This window comes from Agelaius phoeniceus, chromosome 2 (assembly GCF_051311805.1).
Source record: "Agelaius phoeniceus isolate bAgePho1 chromosome 2, bAgePho1.hap1, whole genome shotgun sequence".
In the NCBI taxonomy this organism is placed as follows: domain Eukaryota; kingdom Metazoa; phylum Chordata; class Aves; order Passeriformes; family Icteridae; genus Agelaius; species Agelaius phoeniceus.
This window is the reverse complement of record NC_135266.1, coordinates 107,033,622-107,056,970: the sequence shown is the minus strand read 5'-3', so window position 1 is coordinate 107,056,970 and position 23,349 is coordinate 107,033,622.

The following is a 23,349-nucleotide window of genomic DNA, read 5'->3' as shown; positions in this document are numbered from 1 at the left end:
AGTAAAAATTCATTTGTGGAAAAAGTCACATTGTGTGAAAAAAAAAGTCAAATTGTGTGAAAAATTTGTCAAACATTGGAACAGACTGCCCAAAAGTGGAGTCATCATCCCTGGAGGTGTTCAAGAAATGACTGGATGTAGCATCATGATCTAGACTTCAGGTTGGAGATCTATCAAAGGCTGGACTAAATGATCTTGGAAGTCTTTTCCAATGTAAATGATTCTGGGATCTTGCCTGAAGGGGCTTCCTGCAAAATTTTTTGCCACTAAACTGAAAGGAAGAAGGGGCTGATTTTCCTGTCAGAGAAGAAAACTCTTGTAAGTTATGACTTTGGCCTTCCAAAAAATGGGCCTGTTTTCCTAAGGTGAATGCTTCCTTATCAATGGTCTTAAACCCACAAACTCACAGGGTCACTTTCCAGTGCATCATGTGAATACCCTAATACTGCCCACTAGCTTGGGTATGAATGGGGTTTCTTTCAGAACAAAGTAGAAATATTTCTAGCTTGACCTTTGAAGACAGTCTAAGTATTACATAGTATTGCTTTTCTTCTCTATTGTTTATACTGAACCAGATCCTTTTCATGACTGACCCTGTGTCTGAAAGTGAAGGGCTGACCTGTGTTAGTCCCAGCAGGAGTTACACTGGCTGCCAAGTTTAATCACATAGGTCCAGGCACTGCACACTAAAAAAAGGAGAACAAAAGTTACAAGATTCATACGCTCCACAAGCTCACTGTAGTCTTAGATCAGCTATGAAAATTTAATCTAGTCATCAAAACAATATGCAACTTCTTGAGAACACCACTGGCTTGGTTAGTAAAAGAAACAGTCAGAAATGGTCTTCTGCAAGGTGTTAATCTCAGATTTACACTGCGGTTTAACTTGCAAAAATTAAAAAGAAAATAGCACTGTCAGACTGAAGGTAGTCTCTGGTAGTTGCTAACACCTCAGGGAAGAAAAGAATTAAGAAGCTATTCAAGAAGATTGGGCATACCTGCAAGATGCCTTGAGTCAGGAATAAAAACCTGAAATTAGGTGGAAGGCACTACTTGCAGGTCTATGTCTGAAAAAGGACACAGACTTTGCATGCTAAGACTGTAAGTAAGGTTTTAGCACTATGGGCCCTCTTCTGGAATTAAACAGGCCTAGCATTATGAAGGCAGTATTTTTTTCTGACTAGAAAGTGCTATATTGACAGACAGTATAATTGTCCTAAGGCAAGGCAGCCCCACTCCACTGTATCAAGAAGGAGATATTACTCAGGAGGTGATGGGACGGTTTTATTTGCTGGCTTGTTTTGTTTTCTCAGCATCAATGGTGAGATCACTGTTGAATGCTGTGTCCAATTCTGAAATTAGTGCCTTCGAAAAATACTGAGAAATTTGGAATGGCCTCAGAGAAGAGCTCTGAGAATGACTGATTATGGAAAGGTCCAAGAGGGAAAGAAAGAAGACCTGAATGTATTGGCATATACTATATACTTATAGTAGATTACTGAAGCTGCATACAGATAAACAAAACCAAAGGGTTGTTTTGTCTTAAAAAAAACAACAAACAACAACAACAACAACAACAAAACCAACAAAAACCCAAAACAACAAAACCAGCTTACTCAGGATTTCCCAAACCAAGCAAAAGTTCAGTTGTTTTCAGTCCCTGATGTTACCTCCAATGGGAATCGTGGTTTTGTGAAGGAAGAGCTGGGGTGAGACCCAGCAGATCAAAGGCCAGGGCTGCCCAGCAGGGCAGGTGACAGACCCAGGGCAGCTCCTGCGGTCACTGCCTGGGCACGGCAGGACACACAGAGCCTGTCTGGTCATCCTGAACACAGGACAGCTGCTCCCAACACACGTGGAGCCACACCTGGACATGGGGGATGACTGCTCCAGCTGTAAAAAAAGGGCTCAGCTCTGTCTTTGTTGCCTTTTCCTCAGCCTTCCTTGCCCAGGTACTGCCACGGCTTGTGTGCAGGTGCTGAGCTGGGATGAAGTCGGAGCATGGGAGGGCTGTGCCATGGCAGCCCTGTGATGGGGGGGTGTGAAAAACGCCAATCGCTTTTTAAAATTTTAAAAGTTTAATAGTAATAAAATAGTTATAAAAATAGTAATACAATTAGAGTAATAGTAATTTGGACAATTTGAATTAGGACAACATGAGACAACAGAAACAAAGAGTTACAGACATCCAGGTACCTTTTCCTGAGCAGCACAAGCCCAAAAAAGGACCCACGTTAACAGAGGATTAACCCTTAAAAGCAATAGCCTGTTGCATATTCATACAGCTCATACATGATGCATAAATTCCATTCAAACACAGGATTCTGTCTGGTCAGTGTCAGCTTCTTCCTCACAAGCCTAATGGCATCATCCTGGCTGTGAGAGGTGGGAAGAAGTTCGTTTCTTCTGCTAATAATGGAGCAATAAATTCCCTTTCTCTGAAAGATTTGGGTGTCCTGTGGCTGCTATCTCAGTGTGAGTCCTTTCTTTAGAAAAAAGTATCCTACATACCATAGTTTCTATTTTAACATTTTGTTATAACCTAAAACTATATTTACCACAGTACTTAAGAGAATTCATACAGCATTACTTTCTAACATAACACACATAATATTCATTTTAATATTTGCAAAAAGCCAGTCATAAAACACGCATTTTTCACAGGGGGGACACGGATGAACCAGGGCTCTCTCTTGTTCAGGGCACTGTCACTCCAAACAAGCTGATCAGTGGTCGTGCTCACCCTTACAGTCAGCAAGGCCGGCTGTAAATCAGCGAGCCTGACCTGACTTATGAAAGCCTTAAACCCGTAGTAGGCAAGTATTTCCTTCGCCTCTGGAACAGGTGGATTGATTTAACGGCATTAACTACAAACATAGCTGCCTCTCAGGCGCCTCGGTAATCCCCTGGAAACACTGCAGTGGGTGAGGCAGGTGTGTGCTCCCCAGAAAACACCAACCACGCCTTGGGCGGAATCAGCACAGAATCCCAAACTGCGCTGGCCCGACCGCAGCGTGAGGGCACCAGCGCACCCCGCCACTGCCGCAGCCGGCTCAGAGACCGCCCAAAAGCGGTGGGACGCGGCTGCCCTGCATTTCCTCCGGGTGGGACTTCCCGAACACGGCTCCTTCTCATGGCCGGCGGCTGCTCCGCCACAAGGTGGCGGCGCGGGCCGGGGCTGTGGGGCCGGGACCGCCCTTCTCCCCTTCAGAGACCGCCCTGCTCCGGCCGCCCTTTTCCCGTAGGGACCGCCTTGCTCCGGCCGTTCTTTTCCTGCCGGGACCGCCCTTCTCCGGCCGCCCTTTTCCTGCTCTGGCCGGAAAATACCTTTATTCTGGTGGTGGTTGTGCTGTGCCCGTACTCGCCCTCAGCATGCAGCCGCCCGCGGGAGGGGGAGCCGGGCCCAGCTCGCTGCGAGCCCCGTGCGGAGCTCGGAGCGGGAGCGCTGTGTGGGCTCGCTGGCTGACAGGGCTGTGTGTTTCGGAAAACAGAATCACAGCGTGGTTTGGGTTGGAAAGGGCCTCTGAGATCACCCGCTCCAAACCCCTTGCCAGGGCAGGGTCACCTGGAGCGAGTCTCTCTCCAGAAAGGGAGACTCTGTGCCCTCCCTGGGCAGCTGCTCCAGTGCTCTGCGATCTTTAGAGCAAAGTTCTTCCTGATGTTGAGATGGATCTTCTTGTGTTTTAGTTTATAGCCACTGCTCCTTATCCTGTTGCTGGGTACCACGGCAAAAAGCCTGGCTCTAACCTCTTGGCACCTCTTGGATATATTTGTATGTACTGATGAGCTGCAGTCTCAGCCTTCTCCAGACTGAGCAGGCCCAGCTCCTGCAGTCTCTCCTCATGAGAGAGATGCTCCAGACCCATCATCAGCTTTAGTCAGATGGTTATTGACCTATAATTTTTTAAAAAAATATTTAGAGCATTGAAGATGTCAGATTTGTGAGGCAGTAACACTCTTTTACTATGGTGCCATTAGAATACTGCCTCAGGGAGATGCAAATATAGAGAGCTAGCTTGTGTAAATTCCTCATGGTAGTGTATTTAGCTGGATTAGTTCCTTTAAACAAATCTCCTCAGGCTCAAGTTTTAAATTAAGATAATGAGCAGTCCTGCTGAAGATGGACAAATAGAGAATTTGGTATGGAAATTCACTGAATCAGGACGAGCCTCTATAATAAGCCTCCTTAAAACATTTTCTCTTTGGAATGTGGGTGGAAAACCTTTGGCTTTTTTCCAGTGTGCCTGTACCCATAGCAGGACTGGTCAGCCTGCCAAAATGTGTGAGAAAAATAGTAAAGGTGCTGCCACAAGATATGGTTCTGCCTCAGCATGACCTTAGATATTTGTTGGCTTTAGCAAAGTTGTGCTCAGTACAAATGAAGGTCTGAAAGGGATAGAGGTATTAATAATTTATTGTAAATCTGTTATTGATGGCAAGAAAAGCAAGCTCTCTAAAAATGAACGCAGGCTGTGGTGTTTGTCTCAAGGATTCTATTACTCAAGCTGAGATAGCAACAAAGCACTTTGAAGGTTAATTATGGACCACATGATGGCAGCAACAGGTGAGATGTGGTAATCATGTCATCACCAGAGATGCTTTAGAGACTTACATTTCCAAAGGTCTATATTTAAAAGATGAAGGGAGATACTGCAAAAGCTAGGAAGTGGTGAGAGAGAAAGCATGAAGAAAAACTCACGTAGTGAGCAGTTAGAAGTGACTCTTGAGTCAGTGAAATACCATTCTGCTTGTCTAACATGAGGCATTTCATTTTAGCATATAAAGGAATTCAGGTGTCAGAACGAGTTTACAAAATAGAGATTAAACAACTAAACTTCATTCACACTTTTGGTTGTTAAGGAGAATATATGCTGATTTACAGTGACTATTAAAAATTATCATATTATTTTTATGGGTTATATATGGTTCTAGCCCTTTATTGCTGACCAAAAATCTGAATTCTTAAGATAATTTTCAAGTCAGTTTCCTGTGCTGAAGGAAGTCTTGTCAGAAGTTAGATGGAGCCTGACTAATTAAGAAACTGCTTTCAGGCTCTGCTAGAAGATCAGAGATTGTTCTTGATTTGCATCTTAATAAGAAATCATTGATGGTGTATTCCTTTGGTTATTAAAATATGACCTGAATGTTACAACCTGTTACAGGTAAGGGTATGTTGATATGGAAGTGGCACAGAGAGGAAAAATTTATCACACTTTTCTATTTCTTACTTGTTTCCAGTTCATACTGTCTCTGCAAATCAAATTAAGGGACTCTAACATTCTCATTAAATTTACTGGTCAGGAGCTGAGGAACATTATTAAGTGCTTGCATTTGCTGCTTGAAATATGACCAGAAGCAAAGATGTGTAAGACACCAGTAAAGAGCAATTTTATGCCTGGTGCTTTCAAGCTCACCTCTTTAGGTACTATTTACATGTCATCACTAGTCCCTCTTCATATTCTTCTTGTCACCTGCAGAAGAGGAGACACAGCACAGGCAGAGGGAATTAAATAATAAAAGGGATGAAATTCAAATGTAGGAAGAGGCAGAGGAATAATGAGATTTTTATATAATGCTCCTTATCTTGAGTATTTCTTAAAGCTGAAGTGAAGGGTAACTGTAAAGGAGGTGTTGCTTCCTTCCCTGGCTCAGAAATCCCCAAACTGTAGCACTATGAGCTGTCAGTCAGGCTGTGCCATAAACCCCTAATCTGTCTCTGAGGCCCTGTGCATGTGTTAGGTACTGAGGGCACTGTTACTAAGAGGTTACTCATACCCTTCTCTCACATGGTGTAATTAATACAGAACAAGTGACTCCAAAACCTAAGAGCGGCCAGAGTGGAGTAATTGTGGATTGTCCCAGATCTCAAAGAATGTGTGAGTGGATGGTGTTAATAGCCTGATTATGTAGCAGCAAGGGTTTAGACATAGATTATGAGGCATATAATTTTATTCCTTAAGGGGCAACTAATTTGACAGTGAGCACCCTATGGGGGGGAAGATAGCTTTCTAGAGGAGCTGTGGGGCTGGCCAGCTTTTATTTCAGGGAGCAAATAGGTCCTGTTGGGTGCTGCAAGTGTTTGTGCCTGATCTGTAGTGCTTTGAGAGCATTTAGAGGCATCCTGACTCACCAGGATGTCTCCTGCTCTTACTCTTTTTTTTAGGGCTTAGTGTTTTACAAAGAAAGTTCTACCTTGTTTATACCACTTCTGCATCTGTAGTAAGATTTGTATCAGATGTCACAGGCTCACTCCTTAGAGATCTCGCATAGCAGACATTTATGTTTCAGAGGAATGGCACTTGGAAAAATCAGCTCCAAAAACTTTGTTGACCTTCTGTGAGCTGTGTTAAATGACCAGAGAACCAGTGGTAATTGTGTACTCAGTTTTACCTGCCCAAGAAAAGGTGCAATCTTACAGAAGGAGTCTGAGAAGACTGTTCCTGTAAAGTTTATGGTTTTTAAATTTTTCCTTTCCAGTTATTGATGGGATCGGCTTTGGAAGGTGGTAATTGTTTATAACATAATTTCTGTTCAGTAACACTGTCTCAATTCTCTCATTGTCAGAGGGTCCTAAAACACAGTTGTGCCTAGTACTATAGAAAGCTATGTGACAATTTCAGAGGAAGTTCAGCTTTATTTGGGCTGAACAGCTGGAAAAATTTTAGATACTTTGTGATTTGCAAAAATGTTACTGAGTTCTCCTAGAGGTTTCTTCAAACAAATTCATGTGATAGCTGCACAATAAACTAAATTATTATAACACCAGGAATCAATCAAAAATAATTTCAAGATACAAGAAGACTGTATATATGCAAATATCATACAAGATATTTTGTAGCAACCCCTTCAAAAATTGTAATTTTCAACTTGAAAGGCTAAATAATCTGATTTTCTTAGAAGTGTATTTCAAATGCCTCTTGATTTGGAGCAACTGATACCTCCTAATTTGAGGGACCTTTTCAAGTCTGGACTAATCCCTATTTCCTTTTAAAACCAGAGAGAATGTGTAGGAGTTGCTGCTGTGAAGATGCATTTCCATCTCAAAAGCGGCTGTTAAGAAATTATTTTGTAATAATAAACTGGAGTTATCAATACTTGAACTGGCTTTAATTTAGCTATTGCGGTAATGGAAGTGGCAATGCAAGGGTTTAATAGGAATAATTGGCTCTCAGCAGGTAAGCTGGGTAAAACTCTGTTCCTTCCTGCCATGGATGGCCTTTAATATAAGCTTCACACACTTGAGCAGCCAATTTCAGGTTATGGCCATCTCTACAGTGCTGCTTGCTCTAGCTAAGTTCTCTTTGTGTGAAAACTGCTCTAAGTTGCTGGCCTAAAATGGTTTCTGAATCCTCTTTTTTTCTTTCTTCTTCATTCCAAAATTATAGTAATACATGTTTCTTCATAAAGCAAGACATATTTTTCTTTTAGGAGCATGGCATTTAATTTCTTTAGTATAAGCCTATCTTGTATAAAATTTCAATTCCCAAAGATTAAAACCCTGCCTTTTTTTCAACTGAAAGAAGCCATTCAGATGTTTGATCCTTGAGATCACTACCTCAAGCAACATTGAAGATATCCAAAAACAGCAGATGAATTCCTTACTGTACCAGCTGAAGCAGAATGAGTTAAGTATGGTGCCAAGGTAAATAACCTGTTTTAAGGCATGTATTTTATGTCAAATGATCCCTAACATTATGCTCAAGTAATAGTCAATTACTGCTATCGAGAGTGTTTACCACACAGCAGTGTGTAGTGGTTTCTTCTCCATATGCCTAGAAAATAGGTCCAAAGATAGACATTCACATGAAAAATGTCCAGATTTTTATTGCTGTGCCATCTGTGCTGAACAGTTCTCTAGTTTCTGGTTTACATTAATGGCATCGTGAAAACTTATGACAAAGAGGAGGGAAATAATCACAGGTGATTCAAAATTATTTTTGCGATAGCTGAAATCTGTAAATTTGTCAGATGATATGTATTTAAACATTTGTCTCAAGGAAAGCTGACATTTTTGAGCAGTGGTTTGAATGGAAGGGCAGGCCACAAATGTGGCTGAGAAGTGAATGGACCAGTCTGAGCTGTTCTGTTCAGGTAGCATGGTACCTATCATATTCCCTCAAAGCCTGCTGATTTTAAATTCTTCAAATGTCATTTTCCTGTTCTTCTGTGTGAGAGTGAGGAAAAAACTGTATGTATGTACATTATGTGTGTGTGTAGAACAGCTTAGTGGAAACCTTAGTTCAAGGAATGAGATTTTAGTGAGAAATTTTGTTGGTATGGGATGAGATTTAGTCATCCACTTTTGCAGAAAGGGCTTCCCAAGTATGAATTCACTTCTTGGAAAAGTTATTTTCCTTGCCATGATCGTTTCTGTTAGGAGGATGTCATGATGTATTTGTAGCTTTCTTTGAATTTAAGAAAAAAGTTTACATATACAAAATTACAGTTGTTTATAAAGATCCAAAATATTGTTGTATGGGTTTAGGAAGGGATGGCTAGATCTCAGAGTTTTGATGGTATCATCATTTCTTTTAGTTTCAGCAAAGTGGCAAGAAGGGGTTGTGCAAGCCTTAATTATACCTATTAATTGCATTTCTCTTTTTCTTTTGTTTCTACTTAAATAAGTAACAAAAGTTAAGTATAGTTTTAGAAAGTCTTATGAAAGTTTGAAATGTTTGCCATAGTGTCTGCAATGTTTTTTCTATAGGTGGAATAGTGGAGAAATTATTTTTTAAAAAGAATGCTTAAAAAGAACAATGCTTTGAAACCAAGGGTGGGACAGAGCCCAGTGCAGGGAGAGAAGATTCTTCCACAGGAACTGCCTGATGTTGTTTAACAACCTGGAAAAGAATCTTGCTTGTTTATGGGTCTTTTGCATTCAAAGTTTGGAATTTGGATTTCTAGGTTGTTAATAATAATGCTAATTACACAATGAGGATACATAACAGGTAGATGCATAGGTTTCAAGGGGTTTTGATATTATTTTTTCTATAAATTCTGTGGTGTTATGTTGCTGAAAAAGCTCAGAGTATTTGGGCCATAAATTGCTGTCTATACAGTGCCTTAAAGAGTGTACAGTGAGGTACAGGCTGGGGGAGAATGGCTGGAAAGCTGCCTGGCAGAAAAGGACCTGGGGGTGCTGGTCAGCAGTGGCTGAACATGAGCCAGCTGTGCCCAGGTGGCCAAGAGGGCCAATGGCTCCTGGCCTGGATCAGCAGTGGTGTGGCAGCAGGACCAGGGCAGGGACTGTCCCCTTCTTCTGGCACTGCTGAAGCCACACCTCAAATCCTGTGTTCATTCAGTTTTGGGCTCCTCACTACAAGAAGGACATTAAAATGTTGTATATAGGCCTTTCTTATAGGGAAGGTTTAGATCAGGTGTGAGGAAACATTTCTTCACAGAAAGGGTTGTTAAGCATTGGAATAGGCTGCCCAGGGAAGTGCTGGAATCACCATCCCTGGAGGGATTTAAAAGATGTGTAGGTGTGGCACTGAGGGATATGGCTTAATGGTGGCCTTGGCAATGCTGGATTAAGGGATGGGCTTAAAAATCTTAAAGGTCTTTTTCAACCTTAACAATACCATGATTCTATCTGGGGAAGAATTGACCAGATGGAAGTCAAGCTAGAACCTGTAATATCAGTTTTTATCCTGAAGTCAGGTACTTGAGCCAGTTTTAGGCACCTGGTTTCTATGCTGAAAACTAGATTGCTCATCTCTCACATTTGCTAATAAAGAGCTCAGTGTTCTGAGCTCTTTGAATGATTGGAGCTCCTGCAGGAATCCCTCTCTTGTCACTCCATAGCAGGATATAGCTGACTAGATACCATTTCTTGATCACAAGCGAGGTACAACCATCTTAAAAACCTTGAAATAACTCCACAATAAAAACAAAAAACCCTAAGGAGAATGCATTTATAAAAAAAACCCCAAAAGTACTGCATTTGATATATTTTATTCTATGCTAAACTGTATCTTTAAACAAAAAGGTTACCAAGGTAAACCATGTCTCAATTTTAACATCATAGTTACAGAGAAACCTACTGACTGATTTTCTCTGCCCTCCCCCTTTCTAATTTTACAAATGCCTTCATTTTGGAAGGGAGAGGGTACAGAAGCAGTAATGAGAAAAGAGAGATGTATCTGCAGTGTCTGACTACTGGGAAATAAATATATCCCATTGATTTCTCCATATGCCATATTTCAGCAAGGTGACTGCCTTTTTCCCTGTGTGTTGATTAAAAAGTTGTAGAGGCAGTGAAGCCCAGCTTTGCCATTGCCCTTGTCTCACAGGGTTTTTGCAGAGAACAGGATCAGATGTGGCTGGTCTCACATCTTGTCCTGCTCTGAGTTGTAACATCATCACAACTTCAGAGCACACAATGTGTGGGACCACTGAGTGTCATTGCCCAACTTGTCCTGTGAGAAGCCTGGGAATATCAGTGTCTAGTTCTGTTCTTCCTTGCTTGGGCTTTCTCCACAGTCTTCTCTCCCAACCTTGAATGTTGCTGTAGTGTTTCAGAAATCTGCTTCATGTGAAAATGGCCTGCCCTCTGCTAATTACAATAGCTCCTTGTTCTGCTGCCAAGAAAATAGCATCATCAGCTACTTGGATTATACAAAATATTACAGAATAAAGACAACTACAGAAATGCACTGTTATTTTTCCTTCCTTATATCCTGCCTTGTGACAGGAATCTCTCCCCCTGCTAAGTTTGTTGGTTAACAATAAACAAAGGTGCTTTTAACAGCTGCCTCTGTCCTCTGTGGAGGGGATAATACACTAGAGCCATGACAGTATTTAAAACTGGCTTACCATTATAGTTTTGTTTCTTTTTAGGAAACTTCATTTGACTTATAACCTCTCCTAAACAGAGATGATACCCTTTACTTGCATCTATGTGCAATGGAGCATCTACAACCCAACTATTAAAGAAGAGCTTAAATAATTTTTTTTAACTATTTTATTAGCATCAGCAGAGATAATTGTTCACTGAAGAGATTACAGTATCAGCACAAAACTCCAGAAGTGACCAGAAGTTGTAGTTTAACTTGGGGATTTGGGCTTGCTTCTGCCTTTCATTCCTATTAATAGAAGATATTGTTTCTCAATGTTTTTGGAAATTATGTAAATGTGTTTGGCTGAATATCAAATACTGATTTATGAGAAACCTTTTCATAAAAAACCTTGGGAAATTTTCTACTTTGCCCATGGGAAATGCTTTGAAAAAAGATAGGGACTTCATTTTCTCTAGCTGTAGGTCACTAATTTTGGTCAACAAAATTAAGATTTTAATTTCCAAGGATCCCCTTAGTAGTCCACAAAGAGGAAGTGGATCTCACAGGGAATTCTTGGTCAGAAGTCTATTTCAGGTGTTCTGTGCCAGCCTTCAGGGGAGGAGAGAGAGGGTTGTCTCAGCCACCCTTTGCAATATGCAAGGGGTGAATCTGCCTTGTTGGTCCCAGTTTTTCAGTGCTGGAGGCTGGCTGAGGGCTCCCCTGACAGGCTGCCATGCACAGATGGAGAGGGAGGTGCCAGTTTCCACCTGCTGTTGTGTCCAGAGCTGCTGCAGAAAGCATGGTGAGTTGGAACATCTTGTGAGCCCAATACCTGAACTGGGGGCCACCAGTTCACAGCCACCTTTTCTTTGGGGTATCAGTCCATCTTTTCTCTTCTCTTACACTTTCTCTGTTAACACCTGTCTTTTGTTTTTCAAAAATATTGTACATGAGGTATCTGCCATTTTCAGATGAGATCTTCTTGCTCATGCTTACAGCAAGCAAATTACATGACATTAAGTTCTGACTAATGCTTTGTTCCAATTGTGTTTGTCAGCTGTGGGTGATAAGGTCTGCATTCAGAAAGCACTGACTCTGCCTTTGCACATGAAGAGGGGTCTCAAGAACATGCCCCAGCACTGCAGCCCCTCCTCTGCCACGTGCTGTCCCCACAGCTGTCTCAGGCTGCCCATGTGGAGCCTGGCCACTTGGATCTATGAGAATGGAGCTGCTCAGCTGTTTGAAGTCGTGAGTGCCTATTCACCCATATTGAGGATTCAGATATTCAAAGCATCACAGTTTTGGATCTAACCAAAACTGGACTTCAGGGGAGTCACCAAGAGACTTCAAGATGCACTGACTGATTTAGACAATTCTCTCGGTGGGCACTGACCTCCTGCATCTTTGTGATGAAAGTCCTGCAGTTTGATGTTATTTTGCACTGGACTGCTCCATCTTCTTAGCTTTTATTAAAATTTTATTCAAACAGAATGCTTTAAGCATGTGGATCTTGAAATTCACTGCCTGATTCTTTAGTAGTCATCATTCTCATCCGATAAAATTGCTCAGCTCTTCTACAGCAATTGAGAGAAGTAAAACTTCCTTGATTCTGAAATGTTGGTGGTTCAGAAGTCAGAAGGATACTGTCTCTTCTGACTGTAATGGCTGTTCTGTTGCTTTTGCTATCAGCAGTTTTTATTAATGGATACTACTTTGTTTTGTTCTAATTTGGCCTGGTAGACTAATGATTAAAGTAGCTGAGAATCAGATTTTACCTAAAGAACATTTCATTTATTGAAGGCTATTTGAAATTACTGGTTTAATTAATGTATTGCAACTTAGCCAATAACCAATAATCTCATCTTCTTTCTGTGCAATTCCAGTTCTGCATAACAAAGAGAGGGCCATATGTATCCAGGGGAAACTGAATCACTTAAGCAGAAAATAAAGTCTGTCAAAACACTACATAACTGCTGCACGCACATATTTTTTAATTGAGTTGGGTAAGTTGAAAGATTTCTGGTGCATTCTGAATGTCTAATCCCTGGACCAAGTCAAAAAAATGATCTGCTACTCCTCAAGCTAAAATACAAGTCACTTGTTCACAAGTCACAATTAGTCTTTTAAAAGAACAGTGAATATGTGTAAATTGGTGATGGTTTTAGAGCTCCTTGATTCAAGTCATCTCATGAATTTAGTTTATTGATTAAGAAAAGCTGTGTCAGGAGCTTCACTGCCACCCTCCCCACAGAGATGGAACCTAATGTGCTAAAGTAAAGGCAGACATGAAAAAGGTTTGAAGTCTACAGAGCTAAGCAGAGATGTGCCTGTATCCAAGAGTAGCTCTTGTGGTACATTTGGCTTAGCACATGCAAAAGACCTCCAATATTTCTATCTTGTAATGAGAGCTTTAAAAACCTCCTCTCATAAAGAAAATACATGAAGGAAGGTGAAGAAGCTTCTTAGTGATTCAATTCAGTGGGTCCCTGCTCTGCAGTGGCTCTCTAAGCTGCTATGGATTTTAACATTTTCTTGAGTACAGCTGGGTTTTCTTTTTTCCCTGGAATTTTTCATTGAGATATAAATAGTTACTAGAGCAATATTACCAAGAATATCTTAAAAGAAATAACTGATGAAGCCATAAAAGAAAAAATCCTGAACGAAAGCTTTCCAGAATGACTGCTATAATTTTCATGCCTCTTTTCTGAGTGCTCATGAGTCTGTCTAGGAACTGTAAATTTAGGGAAAGAAATAGAAAGGTGTATGATGAGTACAGCAGATGGGATTCGTGTATCTTTTTAGAGATTCTTTTTCTTAATGCAGCATTATTTCTATCAAATTTGAAATGCTTTGAAAAATATGCCAAGTTGATGTAAGTCTGTTCAAAGGAGAACTGATAAAGCATTAAAAAGTCCAGCAAAGAATATTTTGACTATTTCTAAAAGTTTTTTAAATGTGAAATGTGGTATTTAAAAGAATAAAAGAAATCTAAATTATAGAAAATGTTTTGCAGCAAGAGAACAACAAGATATATTTGGTTTAAATGGGAAAAAATTGAAATTGGAGAAAAAAATTCTGTGAAACAGAAAATCCAGTTCCTGACCAGGTCTGTTTAGTGACAATTTCCTAAATCTGCAAATACTTTTGATTCATAGAATCATGACTCATGATTCTGTAAATACTTTTGATTGATGGTTTTAAAGGGAGAGAAGATTCTTAAATGTCAACTCACAAATGCAAGTGCATTAAGATCTCCTGAGCCACCTGCTTGTTTCAGCGGGGCCGGCTTGATCATTGTGTGGAAGCCCTGTTCCACATGTTTCCTCAGCACTCAAGCTTAGTTGTGCTCCTCTCTGAAAACTGGGTGAAGAGATTTTCCCAAGCTGTAAATATCAACAGCCTCAGACTAATTATGCTTTTGCAATAAAGCATAAGGCTCTCAATTAGCTGAAGTGTAGGCTGCTGTTGTGCAGGGGGAAGGGGGAATGTTAGGTCTGATGGGGTTTCTCTTCCCAAGTGACGTGTGGTGGAGCCTGGCATTCCTGGGGATGGCTGGACACCTGCCCATGGGTAGCGGGGAATGAATTCCTTGTTTTGCTTTGCTTGTGCATCTGGCTTTTGCTTTCCCCATTAAACTTTTATCTCAACCCACAAGTGTTCTCACTTTTACCCTTCTGATTCTTTCCCCCATCCCACTGAGGGGGAGTGAGCATGTGGCTGTGCAGTGCTTAGGTGCTGGCTGGGGTTAAATTTCTGTATATTTTCAATTGAGTATTACCTTTGAAGCCTAAAGAACATGTCAGATAAGCTGTTACCACATCTCACATGTCACCATGGAGTGCTGCAAGCCAGGTCTCACTGGGAGCTGGCCAGCGTTGGCAGCGGAAAGCTGGGAAACTGTTATTATAAAGACCAGCTTCATAACTGGAAGAAGTGTTGGTGGAGGCAGAAGCTTTTAGTGTGAAGGAAGAGCCCATTCATTAGCTCTTCTTGCTATGTAGAAATTCAAACATGAAATAAAAAGGACTAGTTCTACTGTGCAACTCATCTCTGTGCGATGAGCATTGCACCATTGCTTTGACTGTAACACCCACCAAATGTAATAATCATCTACTGGCCAGATTATCTTTTTCCTCTGGGGAGTTTGACCTATTTCCTGTTGAAACAGATTTTTCTTATGTCACATCCATGCATTTCCCATCACTCTGTAAGCTGAAGAAGAAATATAGTCTGACAAATTAATTAGCTAGAGTTCTCCTATGTAGGAGACCATGTAGGAGTGTGTAGACCTTAGAGGAGTATTTGTCACCAAATGAACATGTCTGTGCTAGTTCAAAATGCCCTTCAAACTATGTCTGAATTATTTGTCTGTTCAAATGAGTTACTCCTTCTTGTGGGTGGACTCAAGAATCTTGTCCTTCATCTTAATTTGTATACAGCAGATTCATGGCAGAGTAACTTAGTCATATGAAGGAATGCAGATAACACCTCCCTTGTACACGATGCAGAGCTGTTGTAAGCCAAGGAGTTGTACAGGTAACAGACTAGTAAAACCAGGCCTGGGATGTCTACCAAAACAATCAGGTTGCAAACTCTGCATAGTCAAGTTAAAAATTTAATTTAGCTATTTGTATGGGTTCTTAATCATATATGTAATGTGCACAAGTTCACATCAAAGTTAGAATTAATTACATCTTTCAACTCATGCATCTAAATGAACAATGCTTTGCTTAATGCAGCTTTGTTTTTACAAATATCCTCCCATTATGCAGCAACTGAATATTCCTGTTTTACCTTGGCTTTTGTGTGTGGGAGAGGCACTCTGGAAACTAAATATATCCAGTATTAATTAAACTATGCATCTCGGAAGGACAGCAGGATAATTCTTCTTTATAGTTTTATAATGAGATTTGTCTGAACATGAAAAAAGCTCAGCCAATTTAACATTTTTAGTTCCATTTTGGATCTATCTTTACATCAGTGAGCATGAGCAACAATTGCCTCCTGTATTTTACAACCTGGTACTTAGGAAGAAAGACTGTTTTTGAAAATAAGTTTAGCAAATACTCAGGCAACAGAAAGAAAAAATGCACAGGGAAAGGGGAAATGGAGAACAAAACATGGAGGAAATATTTTTGGTACCTAAAGAAATGTGAGAAAGAGAAGTGCCCATGAAATACAAATCTGAACATGAAAGTTGCTGAATTCTAAGAATGACTTGCACTATTTTAGATCATGATTTCCTTCTCTGTTATGTTTCTTGCCCTGTTAATGCCCCATATCTCTCACATTTGATGGTCTTTGTGCTTACCTCCCTTCCTTGTGCCAGCAAGATTACCCTGGCTCCCCTTGAAGCCCACAAAGCTGGCATATCCCATGTTTTGTGCCATGAGCCATTTGCAGAGGGTTTCCATCATCCAGGATACAGCTGGTGGCTCTGATTCAGAAATGCTGAACACAAGGGCTGGATTTTGCTCTCAGCTGTCCACAGTAATCATGGAAAGGTTTCACTTTACCTTGGATTCAACAGAATCCAAACTTGGAGATATTGTGAACTAGATGAGGTGAACTCAATGAACTAGATGAAAATTCAGTTTTTTTCCCATTGAATTACTCAAAAATGGAAGAAGTCCCCAGTTTACTTCACCTGTCCCACAGGTACCCTGTTATTCATAACTTGTGTTTATTCCTTGAACAAAGAAGTTTAGCCACTCTTGCAGCCCAGGGACAAGGAGGGGGACACTCTTGCAAATTGTGCTGAGGTTGTTAAGAGGCAGAACCTCTTCAGCTGTTTTGTCTGTCCTGTCCCTTCCACAGCTGGCCTGCAGGGGTGGAGCACCTGCACGTGCCTCAGCACAGTGTCTTCTTTCTTGGCCCAAACCAGCTTTTGTCAGCACTTTAAAGAAAATTGCTGGACTTTGCAACTGAGTCATGTACACACAGCCCCAGCAGCTGCTTTTCTGCGGGGATGGTTTTCCCTGGCAAACATGTGACAGCAAATTGTGAAGGGCCTAGAAACAGAGGAGGAAATAAATAATGAATTTTCAAAGACTTCTGGACTTTTTTCTGTATTTCAGAAGTCAGTTCTTAGCTCCATTTAACAGACAACAGACATCTCTTACAAACATTCTGAACCAAATGAAAAAAATATGTGGCAAGCAAGTACCAAAGATTACAAATATATATTTTGCAAAACTGCCTGTAATTATGCAAAGTAAATTTTATGCAAAAAGCGGCGCCACCTAAATGGCAACATAACACATGCACACATTCAAGAAAGACAGTCTTTTCAAACAAACGATTGCCACAGTCCTGCAATAGCTTGAGTCTTTAATTACAAGTTAATCCATCCTAGTAAAATGAATTCTTTAATGTGGAGATTGGTGTTTTTATGTTTTTCACTAATAAGAGATTCTACTCTTCCAAGCTGAAACAGGAAAGAGACATTATAGGAGAAGGCAGAGGTACCTGCATGTGTGACAACATGACAGTAGTTTTGCTGCAGTTTTCCACTTGGCAAGGTAAGAAATCCAGTTTTAGATGGCTCAGATGTTACCAAAGCAGGTCTATAGCTAAAGTCTGTTGATTTCTCACCTTAAACTCAGACACAAACAGTAACTTTTGCAGTTACAAGCAGGAACACCCCTGATAGTTATGGTTTTCTCCAAATTACGCTCTTTTCTGTGTTTCCTGGCAAGTAGAACTGGTCTCATGGCATTGGGCTGCAGTGCTTTGCTGCATAGCCAGAGAAAGCAGGACTGTTCCAGCCATGGCAATTCATATGTGCTGCCTGCTCTTGTACCACAGTACATTTTTTTCACATAGCCTCCCCAGAGAGCTGGGCTGAATTTACAGCACTGTGGTTCAGAGTGAAACTGCCTTAAAGAAGAAGAGGAGCATACAAGTTTATATAGGTTGCAAACCCAGATGTCCATTATCTAGTTGGTGCAAGTAGCTGTCTTTGTGTTGTGTTTTGAAAGGTTCCAGAAAAGTCCATGGAAGGCTTTTAGATGTGTTGGTGCAGGTGCAATGATAGCTGTGTCAGAACCAGAAGATGTTGCAACTTCCTAAATAGTAATAATAGAAGGGTTGATGCTATCCACTTCCTTAGTTTTTCTTTTCCTGCTTTGTCATGAGGGTGTCAGTCTGGAAGGGCTAGAAAGCGGAAGACTCTTCAGTTTTGAAATATTTGCAATTGTAAGCAGGCAAGAAGGAAATGAGTGCCTCAACAGAGGCAGAGTGCTTCCCTGCAGTCTGAGTGACAAGCTGGGGTCCAAGCTCCACTACAAAGAAGGGAGAGTAGTGGTTTTGAAAGTTAAGAGTCTCAGTTGGCCTTTATAAGTTCTCCTGGTCATCTGTGGCAGTCTTAGGGATGTGACTCTCAGTAAAGACACAGCATTAATGAACCTGAGTTTAGATCACTTTAAAAAATATTGGAGGCGTGAAGAACGGATCAAAATTGAATGTATCAGAAGAAGCGACATCGATTCTGAGAAAACAGATTCCTTCATTTAGGAATCAATACTGACTCTGTGGAAATAGATGCTTTCATCTTGGGTCTTTCTAACTAAGTCCTCAAATCCATGACCACTTGAGTCAAACTGACTCTAAAATCCATAAAACCTTGTTTTTAAGTAAAGATCCCAGAGCAAAAGTTTTCCTTCCGCTGAATTCACCTAGTGAAGATCCAAACTCCTGTCATTGTGTGAGTTAGTCAATACACCTTTTGAACCTTACACAAAGATGTTGAATTTCTCTATTACATTGATCCACATCTCCTCTGTGGTGACCAGATTTCACTAAAGAACATTTTGAATTATTTTTTATCATATAGCTGAAAAAAAACCACCACCAACAACAATGAAACTCCCATATCTTACAGAATGTGTTTGCCTGAACTTTTCACCTTACTATAGATACACAGGTGGTGGGATGGGTAGTCCCGAGTCTCTTGTGCTGTTTCTCTTGCTCTGTCACTGTGTGTGTGGAACTGGTATTTCCAGTGCAGCATTGTAACTTTTTGACAGGCCGTGAAGGTGTGTTTGCAAAGGCTCCCAGTGTGGTGGAACACTGCATCCTGGCCACTTCCCAGGCTGCATTCTGCACAGCTTCCACACCAGTCACCTGCCTAACCTGGTGCAGAGAGCTGCTTGCCCTCATAGTGTGGGGTTTTCCCACAGTCCCTCCTTGTGATTGTGTCCTTCTACAATTAAGCTTTGCCATCCCTGAGCTCTGTTTAGCCATTTCATCTCCCAGCCTTGGTTAACAAAAGTAGAGAGAGCCCTCAGAATGAACAGCTTTGCCCACATTTCTACAACTAAATTAAGTGTATGACATCACCTCCCTGTAATGCTGACCAGCTACTGATGATGAACCTCTGTCTCTGCCTTCACACTTAGCTAATCAGTCTCCATCTTTTTCATGTGATGAACTATCTTATTGTCTCAATTTTGTCCATTTTTATAAAGAACACTTTGGAGATGTTCTTGTTTCATTGACTCTCTGGAATACTATATTGAGCTTGTTTTAAATTGCAAAGTGTGCCCATGAGTAGTGTGCCTCAATGAAACATGCATGAACTGCTGTTCTGAGCAGCTCCTGCTGTCAGTCCGTACGCAGTGTTTCTCAGGAGGCCGCTGCTCCCAAGTTCCCCAAAAGCACTGCCTGATGTCACCACTTCAGTTCCTGTCTCCATTTTAAGCCATGGATTCTCCCTCTCCAAAGTTAACCCTTGCTGTAGCTGTTCAGCACGGAGTCCTAGCTAGTGTAGCACTCTGCCCCTTCTGCATGTTTAGTTCTGTGTCAGGAAAGCTGACCTTGAGGATGGTTTTCTTTGGGAACATTTACCAAATATACAAGAAGCTGAATAGAGTTTTACCAGTGCATACTAAAGATCATCAATGGAAGTCCCCAATGAGAAGCAAATGCCACTGGAGATCATTTCTCAAACAGTCTGACTAATGCAATTTATGACCCCGTCTCATCTCCTCAGGCTCCTGTTTAGCTAATGTGTCATCCTTTCAATCTTATGTTTCACCCCAGCTGTCCGTGTTTTTACATTTAAAGGCTTTGCATGAGCTGTGCCTGATACTGTAGTAGTAAAGGTCACTAGGCTGACTTTTCTATTAGGTGGGTTTCATTTTTATATACCAAACGTGATGAGGAAGAGTCACAGTCAAATCTGTTGACAAGAGCAGCTTTAAATGTTGAACATATTAAATGACTTTGCTTTCAGTTGGTCTTCTCAGGACAAGGGGGACTGGAAAACTCATTAGAATATATAAAGTTACAGATTTTGTGGTGCCAAGTGTACTCTTGGAGCCCAATATTGCCCCTCATGTGAATACACAAAGAGTAAAGTTGCTTATTTATTTGGAGGTTGGCCTACAGCTGTGTCTAGAGCAGCCACTGACAACAACCACGACCACCCTCAATGCACCTATTAGAAGGTTAATAGCAATAAAGGGGTCTTAAAGGGCTATTATATATATATAAAATATATATATTTAATCAATATATTATATATATTGATTAAAAACTTCCTTTTTCTTTCTTTCTAGTACGTGACCTCCTCAGAATTAATTATTAAAATGGAAACTTTTTAATCACCCAAATGAACACTATGTTCAGATAAAACAAGTCAGATATGTCAGGTGAAATGGTCTGCCACTGTCAGCATTCTTCTGTACCATTTAGGAAAAGTTGGCTTGCTGGTTAAAACCATGACAAGAAAACAAAACTGTTTATTGTTTTCTCTTATGCCTTCTGACTTACAAAATTGTTATTCTTACAGTCAGTAAATGTGGTCAGACACCATGGATCATTGAAGTAACATAGAGAATATATTATTTTCTGCCAAAAAATCTATTTTAGAAAGCATTTAGTTTCTATATGCAGGTAAGAAATACAAGATGGTGCTGAGCCTGACCATGCACACATCAGCAATATTTTTGTATCTACTCAATTTTTTTACATATATCTTCCAGTCAATAGTAAGATACAAACCAAACTGACACCTATTTAAGAAAATTAGGGACATGTTGTCCCATATCTGGATGTAAAAGAGAGGAAACCACTCAGGGAATGTAAAAATGCAAACATGCAGTTCCTTTTGAGGAAATTATTACACCTTTTACTCAGTAGTTTTGTGTGATCCAGACTGAGAGCTATTAAGTTTAAAAAAATCTTTAAATAGGCTGAGGGCATGGCTGAGGGCAAGATCCTATTAAAACCCTTTCTTGGGGAAAAAACCCCAGAAGCTGTAATTAAATCCTACTATGGAAGTCATAATCATTTGTGACAGACTGCCTGATCTTTCCTTAACTTTTTTACAGGATGAATACAATGAAACTTATGCTAATGCCCACCATGGTCTATCGAAAACTTCCTGTCTACAGCTGAGTAGATTGAAATTTAAGATTTATAGAGGAAAAAAACAAAAAAAACCCAAAACCAAAAAACCAACCAAACAAAAAACAACACAACAAAAAGATACAAAAAAAACCCCAAACCAAACCAAACCAAACAAAAAAAAAAAAAAAAAACCTCAAACACAGAAAAAAAGGCAAAATGCCATGTAAATTTTTAGACAAACAAATAGTTTTCAGAAAAGTTTCCTATGTGCTGAGGAAGCTCTTTCTGTGTGTGTGCTTTTACCCTGCCAGGGCTGAATACCTAGGAACATTCCCTAAATGGGAAGCAGGTGGTATTCCCCAGTTCATCTTCCCAGAGAGCACTTGATAGCTGAGCTCTGAGCATGCTGACAGGGTGAATCAACATGGCATGCAGAGCCTTGGGTTCTTCATTTAAAAATACAGCCACTGAGGGAGGCAGTAATGATGTTTGTTCCTTATTTAAGACCCTTGTATTTAGAGTACTGTCCCAGTAGATGGAGGATTTGAGTGCTGCTCCCTCCTACACTGTCAGGGGTTTGGTGTCCACATTCCCCTCATTCCAGAGGAGTGGCCAGGCAGGGAGGCTGCAGACCAGGCTGTGATAAGGACATGGGCTGGTTGGACCTGAGCAAGGATCATTAAGCTTTAGTTGTGAAACATGAATCCTTATGTAAAGCATCTTCCCACCCATTCAAAAGTATCTTCCCTGTCCCTAGCAGGGCTGGGATATTGGGCACGTGCCTCCCTCAGCAATTTACAAGATTGTAGGTTGTAGGATGTTGTACATCCCAGCTTGAAGCATCCAAGGCCATTCCATGCCTAGGACAGGGAACTTGGGTAACTAGCTGAGGTACTTCAATATCACCCTAAGAACTCAGTACTTGAAACCTATGTGAAACTAAGCACTACAGTCAGGGCCTTTAATTTCTTTATCTTTGATTGTGGGTGGCTAGAAAGAAGGGCATCCAAAATGACAGAAGCAAAACATAGGACTTTTGTGCTAGTCCTGCTAGTCCTGCCACAGCTTTGACTCCTAGTTTTATGTGTGGATTACATGATCCTGATGGAGAATAACCCTGTTTGTCCATATAGACCATCAAATGTAAGGTCATTGTCTAAGAAAACAATTGTTTTACATGAAACAAATTTCATTATTTGTTTAAGGAAGAGTGCAGCATGCATTTACAATGACTGCATGTATGGGAATCTTGGGAATCTTGTCCAGGAGTTGTGATAGGCTGTCATCATGATCAACAAGCTTTTGCTTCAACAAAAAGCAAGAAATGACTGAGTAGTTGAATGGAAGAGAAGAACAGGGAGTTTGCCACTTGAAAAAATACATGCAAAGTAAGAATGGGAAAAAAAAAATGTAGAACTGGCTTTATTACTTTGTAATCCAAAAGAAATTGTTTAGACCTTGAATATGAGTGTTACACACTTATGGTGCTAAAAGTAATAAATGTTTGAGCTGAAATAGTTTCAAAATAAACATTATAAGTAATCATTAGGTAAAGTCCAAATTGGGAGAATACTAATTATTATTTTGCTTAAAATTAGCTCAGTGGAAATAGTGATTTGTTGTGGAACACGCTCGTTTAAATGAGTTATGTTTTCAATGACAGAAAGCAGTATCTTGGGAACAGTTCTGTAAGTTTCTACTCCTTGAAAAACATAGGTAATGCCTATTGGAAGGACAAGTAGTCATTGCTGAGCTCTAAATTATTTTCAGCCACATACAAAAAAATGTTATGGCCTCTCAGGAAAGCTGTGTGAAATAATATGATCAATGTGCAAGGGTGGTGAAGAAAGTAAATAAAATGTGACAATCGCTATGGTAAAAAGAGCACTTTAACCAGGTTCTTGTAAAATCCATAATTTCTGTGGAATGCAGCAGCAATTACATGAACTCAGGAGACTAAATCTGAGAATTTTTATTTTGACTGAAGCACCTGACTTTAAGAAGGCACATGAACAGACATCTGCTGTCAGGAAGCAATTAGAAGGTAAGGAACCTTCAATTTAAGGTCAATAAATGATGGAATATGAAGTTGTGTTTTGTATAGCAACAAAACCTACGTTCACCTCATTTTAATTTTACTTTTAGATTTTCAAAAGGTTTTCAGAAAACGATTGCTCTCTTTCCTGAGTTACAACTTTGGTTAGTTTTTGTTTTGGTTG